Below are 6,947 nucleotides of genomic sequence, written 5' to 3'. Positions count from 1 at the left end.
CATCTGAATCAGATCCCCAGGTTGCTATCATTGCAGGCTCCTCTTTCCTTTTTACTTTTAGCCCCTTTTCAGCCCTTTTCTTTTTTTTTTCTATTTCCCAGACTGGACAGTCCCTAATCTGATGATCAATTTTGCCACATTTGTAGCACCCATTTGGATTGTCATTGGAACGCTTCTTAGTACCTGTTCTCTTCTTCTTTTTGAAGAATTTGCTGAAGTTCTTAGTTATGAAGGCAACTTGCTCTTTATCAAGTTCAAATTTCTCATCACTATCAGAAGCTTTCAATGCTAAGATTTTCTCAAGAGCTGTTCTTTCTTTGACTCCATCAACTTCCATTTCATAAGTCCTTAGGTTCCCTACTAGTTCATCCAGAGTCATACCTTCAAGATCCTTGTTAGCCTCCCTGATGGCCATCACCTTGACATTCCATTTTGATTTGGGTAATACCCTCAGAAACTTTTCAACTTGTTCTTCCTCAAAGATAACTTTTCCTAAGGAAGTCAGCTCATTTGTTAAAGTGGTAAACCTTGTCATCATTTCATGAAAGGTTTCATTTTTCTTTATTTTGAATGTCTCATACTCAGTGAAAAAAAGAGAGATCCTGAATTTTCTTACTTGAGACGTGCCTTCTTGAGCATTTACCAGTGCGTCCCAAATTTTCTTAGCAATAGTGCAGGTCGATATCCTATTGTATTCAGCAGAACCTAGTCCACAGACCAAGATGTTCTTGGCCTTTGCATTTTTCTTCAAAGCCAACAAGTCATCAGGAGTAAATTCAATTCTTACTTTCTTGACTTGTTCACCATCAACCGTCTTAATTGGAATAGTGGGACCATCAGTAATCCTGTCCTATAATTCATAATCTTCCCCTTGAATGAACATCTCCATCCTTGCTTTCCACCAGATAAAATGAGAGCCATCAAAAAGTGGAGGTCTAGTAGTTGACTGACCTTCACTGTGACCAGTAGGAGGTGCGAAATTCATTATATTGATCTTTTCTTAGGTACTAGCCTTATTTAAGATAACCTCGCTCTGATACCACTTGTTAGAGTATGAGCCCTACTAATTGCCTATCTGTGGAACAAGTAAACGTGGTTCACAGAAGTAAATACTGAACATAGTGTTTTTTACGTGGAAAACACCTGGCTCAAGAAAGGTGTAAAAAATCATGACCTGTACCTCGACAGGATTTAACCCAACTTCACTATAATACTTGAGCCTTAACAATCAACATAATTACAAGACTTCTTGTTAACTAGGAATTAAAACTTCTAACTCCTATCACTATAAAAACACAAATCTTCCCAAGATAAGTGTTCCTAAGTCTTCGAGTTCCCAAACTTGAAGACACAATTCCTAACTCAGTTTATAGATCACTGAGACTAGAACATTGACTCATTACAACTCAAAGAACCTACTCACTACACAAATTCTGTAACTTGCTAAGTAAGAGATCGGGTTCTTCTTCAAGTATGAGAACTGATATGCTGATTGTTGATATGCTTTTCAGTGCTTGAGTTCCTGTTTTTGAATTCATTTCTTATATTTAAGCACCCACCTCATGGATTTCTTCAATTGATATCAACTTCTATATTCAATAGGACTCCAGATAGTTTCCTGCTACTTGTTGTCGCCCCTCTCTTCTTCTTTCAATAGGATTCCTCTTTTTTGTTTCTTCAGGACTTCTTGTTAACTCAACTTCTACACTTCTTATTTTTCAACTCAACTTCAGCAAGTCTTCTTTTTCAACTCAACTTCTAATGTGATAAATGTTATCCACTTCTGTTTGTACGCTAGGTTATCATATCAATAACTTATCTGTAGCTGACCTTGGTTCAGTTGGATGGAACAGCTTTTACCATATGTTTTATTCTTATGTCTATCATCAAAACTCCACATGCTCTAATAAAGAGTGAAGACTGCACTAGGGAATCAATAAAGGAGTGGGTTAACAAAAGCTTTGACAAGACTGAGGAACAAAAAGAGAATTTAGAGATGGCCAGTCCAACATCTAAGCAAGATAAGGTAAATCAGGAGGATTTAAGTACAGGCCAAATTCCAGTTAATAAAAGCAAAGATGATCTGAGTGTACAACAGTAAGCAGAAAAACAACAACAAAGAGAACAAGGTACTTTGTAAAGAGAGCATTCACAGGATTAACAAAAGGAACCAATAAGTTGTAATAATGAAAGAGAGTTGATGATAGTAGAACAACAGAGCACAAAAGACATGGTTATAGAAGGGATAGTTCCCCTTGCTATAGATGTAGGAAAGCAATTTGACATTATAAATATTAACAAAGTAGATATGAATGAGGAGGATTTGGAGGATTAGAGGGTGTGATTAATTTCAGAATACAATTTCTGTTAGAGATTGACCTTTCACTTCAAGTCTATAATTGATTATCGTATATAACACCCCCCAAGTACAATTTGGTGCTGCACAATAAATTAATAAGATTCCATAAGCTGTTGAAAATACTCAAGTAGATTAAGTTCAAATGATTTCCAAAATTATTGAGCAGCCAGTTGAACAACATGATCCTCAGAAAAATATTGCTGCAATATTGAAAGGACCTATAAGAGAAAGAAAATCAACAATTTCTAGTAACTTTGTTGTGTATTTACAGAAATGTAACATTAGAATTAGACTCAGCAAATGGAGAAGACGAAAATAGAAACCGCCATGGAAGAAATCAAATCTTTACCACCAAAAAATTCATCGATGTTCCCCGTTTTCCCCCAAACTCAAATACCTTCAGCACCCACTTCATTCACCTCATACGACGCTGTTCCTGAATAGCTTCGAAATTCCAGCTTCATCATCAATATCTCCATTATGAACAATATCGTTTGAAACAACTATGGTAATATCCAATTTCATGAAAACCTAGAGGAAGACGAACAAGGAGAACATATAGAGAAGAAAAATCAGAAAAGTAAAGGTACACGATATGAGTTACTGCACTCATCCGTATCGAAGCGGGGACACTTGTCTTCTAACGATGATGAGGATAAGAAGAAGAAGAAGAAGAGGAAGAAGCGGAGGAAGAGGAAGAAATTGAGTGATGAACTTCCACGCTATGGCTATGCACTTGCTCCTACTTCCAGAAAACCTGATGTTCGAACTTGGGCTCATTCAGCTGCTATTAGTAATAAGGAGTATTATTTTGATTCTCATGACGATCGAGACAATTTATCTTTTGGTAGTATCTACAGAATAGATGTTGCTCGCTACAAGCTTCGTAATTTGAGGAAAACCTCTGAGCTCAATTACTATAGGTGGGATGATAAGAAAACTTTTAAAGGGGATATTGATATTGATGTGTTGGACAATAAGCTAAGGTCTTGAGGTCGCTATTGGTCTGCAACATATGCTGCGATTGAGCACCATAAAAACCTAAAACGTCTAAAAATTTTGACTCCTCTCAAGCCAATATGAACATTCTGGATAATTTTGTCTTATTGTCAGATAAAGTTAAATCATATGAAGGAATCAGAGGAGATGCCATTTCAGGCAATGTTGTGGTCGAGGAATCTTTGGAGGATGAGGTCTTTCGCAAAACGAAGGAGTTCAACAAGATGACAAGGGAACGACCACATGATGCATAAATTTGGTTGGCTTTTGCATAGTTCCAAGATAAGGCAATAAGTATGCAGCCACAGAAAGGTGCCCGTTTGCAAACACTTGAAAAAAAGATTAGTATTCTGGAGAAGGCTACAGAGCTGAACCCTGACAGCAAGGACCTGCTTCTCTCTCTTATGAATGCTTATCGGAGCAAAGATATCATTGATGACCTGATTAGTCGATGGGAGAAGATACTTATTCAAAACTCAAGTAGTTGCACATTGTGGAAAGAATTTTTGCAGGATGTTCAGGGTGACTTTTCAAGATTTAAGGTTTCTAAAATGAGAAAAATATATGCAAATGCAATCCAAGCTTTATCTGGTGCATGGACTAAGCAGCATAGGCAACCCGTTCCTGTTTACTTTAGTGATGGACGTGTTGACGTGGAGCATTCATGATGAGGTACCTTGGTGTATGTTATTTGCGAATGATATAGTGTTGATTGATGAGTCACGAGGGGGTGTAAATAACAAACTGGAGGTTTGGAGGCAAATCCTAGAGTCTAAGGGGTTAAGGTTTAGTAGGTCCAAAACTGAGTATTTGGAATGCAAGTTTTGTGAATTGAGACAGAAGGACGAAGGGGTGGTGAGGTTGGACTTCCAGGAGGTGTGTAAGATGGACAGTTTTAAGTATCTTGGGTCTACGATTCAGGGGAATGGTGAGGTTGATGTGGATGTCTCTAAACGTATTGGAGCAGGTTGGATGAAGTGGAGGCTCGCCTCGGGAGTGTTGTGTGATTAGAACGTGCCCCTTAAGCTTAAAGACAAATTCTATAAAGTGGCAGTACATCCGACTATGTTGTATAGAGCGGAGTGTTGGCCAGTCAAACACCCTCACATCCAAAAATTAAAAGTGACGGAAATGAGAATATTGCGTTGGATGTATGGGCTTACTAGAGGAGACAGGGTTAGGAATAACATTATCTGGGAAAAGGCGAGAGTGACTTCAGTAGAGGACAAGATGCGGGAAGGAAGACTGAGATGGTTTGGGTATGTGATGAGGAAGGGCACAGATGCCCCAGTTCGGAGGTGTGAGAGGCTAGCGTTGAATGACTTTAAAAGGAGTAGAGGTAGGCTAAAGAAATACTGGAGGGAGGTGATTAGACATGACATGAAGCAGCTCCAGCTGACTGAGGACATCACCCTATATAGGAAGATATGGAGGTTGCGAATAAGGGTAGATGGCTAAGGTGTGGGGTGCAATATGCAGGTAGGTGAGTTCCTTTATAGCCGAGTTAGTAAACTTACGTTTGTATTCATAGGTGATGTGTTATGTTAGTGTAGCTTACTACTAGGTAAGTGTCCTTTGTCTTATGTCTTAGTACTTTTTTTATTTCGTATCGCTCGTATGTTTCGTAGTTTGTACTTCTCTAATGTCTATTTTTATCTATTATGCCATCCATCCCTTTGTTTACTATTCTTCATCTTGAGCTGAGGATCTATTGAAAAGAGCCTCTCTACTTCTTCGGAGGTAGCGATATGGACTGTATACATCTTATCCTCCCTAAACCCCATTTTATGGGATTACACTGGATTTGTTGTTGTTGTAACATCAGAATTGAAAATAATGTCGAATTTTTTTCACACGTCATGAATTGTAGAGAGTCATAATTGTGGTATAATGCCATGAAAAAAGAGATAGAATTTCATATAGCTTCATTAGGCTTAATTGAGTTATGCCTTCTAGCAAGCAATGTCCTTATATGCTTAGCCTGTGATGGCGGTACACGTTTGAGAAATCTCAAAGATGTTGAAGTCATACAAGAATGAGCAGGAGAGTTCTTAAATGCACCAGGCAAAGGACTTGAACTGTAAAAGAAAATTTTGATGTTTTTTCAGTGTGGCAATTCAATTCTTGCTCATTATCAATGAAAATTATGGAATTTTCAGACAAATTCTATAGGAATTGAATAGATTTTCATGACAGAGTCCCACAAAATCAAGAACCCAATTTCAACAAGGATCCACAAAAATCAATTAATCAAAAGAACAGAAGTAAAGTTAAGAACTTTATTATTATACCAAGAACTGAAAGGGTAAATACAAAGAACTAGACCATTACAAAGGGAAAAGAAACAAGAGTAGATTATGAGGAAACTAAAATAACAAGTAACAAGTAACAAAAACACATGAAAAGGAGGAATTCCCACAAACCCAAACAACTCAAGATTATAAAAACTCACAACCTTGAAATTGCAAAACAAGAAATAGTGAAATTTTTAAGAAAGAAAAGTAGAGTTAAAAACTTTTTACCAGCAAGGAAAATACACTTAAACAACATCAAATTATCAAGAAAACAGAAATACAACTAACGAGTAACAAAACAAATAAAAAGTAAGAATTTTCACAAACTCAAACACTTCAAGAAGTAATAAAGTTACAATCTTGAAATTGCAAAATAATAAAAGATTGAAATTTTAAGTTTCAACGGCAGAACCTGGAAAGGATCAACAAATAATTAAACTAAGGTATTTAATAAGAAACAGAATTACAACTACAAGTAACAAAAATAAGTAAAAAGGAGGAATACTCAAATACTAGAAGCTAATCGGTGGACAACAAGATCTCCAAATTAGCTATGAATATTGAGAAACAAATCAGATGGAGAAATGAGAAATCTACGCTAATTGCAGAAGCCACTATGATAGAAACAAATGAAGCGAAGAAACCAAAGATCATAAGTGTAGTCACTGAAATGAGCAAGTGAATGTTCTGGAAAGAAGAAAAGTTTACACTTTGGGCCATTTACTGATTACTATACTTTCCTATTTAATTTTTATATTTTATATAGAAATAAAATTAAAAAAGTACAGAAAAATCAAAACATTCTTTTATTTTGGGCCTATTTTAGATTTGGTCCAAGAGTTTAAGTTTTTTTATCTTCAAATTTATTTTCATATATAAAAAATTAAATTTTAATTAATTATTTTCTATAATTTTTACTCCCTTCTTCTCAATTTATATAAAATATTTTAAATGAATATACATTTTAAATATATAAAAAGACTTATAAAATTTATGATATAAATAATTATACATGTATGTGTCGCTTTAAGTTATTTTTGTGGTGGATGAAATTGTTACACTTAATATATAAATATGTCATTATTTTCGTGGATTACTAAAAAGGAAAGTATGTCATACAAATTAAAATAAAGATAGTTCAATATTATAGGTGAAAATTTAATTTTATATAAAAATAAAAATTAAATTTTTAAAAATTAAATTTTTGAGCATGTCGGATGAAGGTACTATATATGTGCATGTTTATTCAAACAAAATTATACAATTTATGTTTAAATACATTTCGAGAAAAATAT

General features: G+C 35.3%; 1 pseudogene; it reads left to right on the top strand.

The window, feature by feature from the left end:
• Positions 1-2,659: 2,659 nt before the first annotated feature.
• On the top strand, positions 2,660-4,026 carry LOC107869738 (annotated as a pseudogene).
• The last annotated feature ends 2,921 nt before the right edge of the window (positions 4,027-6,947 follow it).

The sequence above is a fragment of the Capsicum annuum genome, chromosome 4 (genome assembly GCF_002878395.1).
Source record: "Capsicum annuum cultivar UCD-10X-F1 chromosome 4, UCD10Xv1.1, whole genome shotgun sequence".
Taxonomy (NCBI): domain Eukaryota; kingdom Viridiplantae; phylum Streptophyta; class Magnoliopsida; order Solanales; family Solanaceae; genus Capsicum; species Capsicum annuum.
This window is presented reverse-complemented; position numbering and strand designations above follow the sequence as displayed.